Raw genomic sequence first — 943 nt, forward strand, 5'->3', positions numbered from 1 at the left:
TCTTTCTTTCTTTCTTTCTTTCTTTGAGGGTTTCCAATATTTTTGTTCTCCTTGTTTTGGGAATTTTTTATTGAATACTTTTTTATTACTTTATAAATAATACTAATCAAAATTCCCACTTCCTCCCCTCCTCCCACTTCCCTCCCGCTCTCCCCCTACTCTCCCCTACCCACTCCAGTCCTAAGGCCCTTCCCCCTACATCCAGGTTTAGGAAGGTATGCATCCAAAAAAATAGGATCCCAAAAAGCCAGTCCATGCAGGAGAGACAAATCCCAGGGCCATTATCATTGGCTTCTCAGTCAGCCCTGTCAGCCACATTCAGAGAGTCCAGTTTGATCCCATGCTCATTCAGTCCCAGTGCAGCTGGATTTGATGAACTCCCATTAGATCAGTCACACCGTCTCAGTGAGTGGACCAACCCCTCGTGGTCCTGACTTCCTTGCTCATATTCTCCCTCCTTCTGCTCTTCAACTGGACCTTGGGAGCTCAGTCCAGTGCTCCAGTGTGGGTCTCTGCCTCTGTCTCCACTTTTCTCCCATCCCAGAAGTTTCTTTTATGGTCTTGTCTATTTGGTATTCTGTATGCCTCTTGCAACTTGTTAGTCATTTCTTTCTTTAGTTTGGGGAATTTTTCTTCTATGTTTAAAAAAATATTTTCTGTACCTTTGACCTGAGTTCTGCTCCCTTCTCTGTACCTATCATTCATAGACTTGTTCTTTTCTTAGTATCCCACACTTCCTGAATACTTTGTGCCTGGAATTTTTTAGATTTAACATTTCCTTTGAACTACCCTGTTAGGAGCCAATTTCCTCCTAAAATCATTGCAGGAACCATCACCCTAGGGAGTCTGCAGAGAACCCCACACCCATAATTGTGTTAGGAATCGTTCTATTGACAGAGCCTACCCCACACCCAAATTGGCTGATGGAGAGCTATCTGGAGAG

This window comes from Microtus ochrogaster, unplaced genomic scaffold, assembly GCF_000317375.1.
Source record: "Microtus ochrogaster isolate Prairie Vole_2 unplaced genomic scaffold, MicOch1.0 UNK1771, whole genome shotgun sequence".
NCBI classification, from domain to species: Eukaryota; Metazoa; Chordata; class Mammalia; order Rodentia; family Cricetidae; genus Microtus; species Microtus ochrogaster.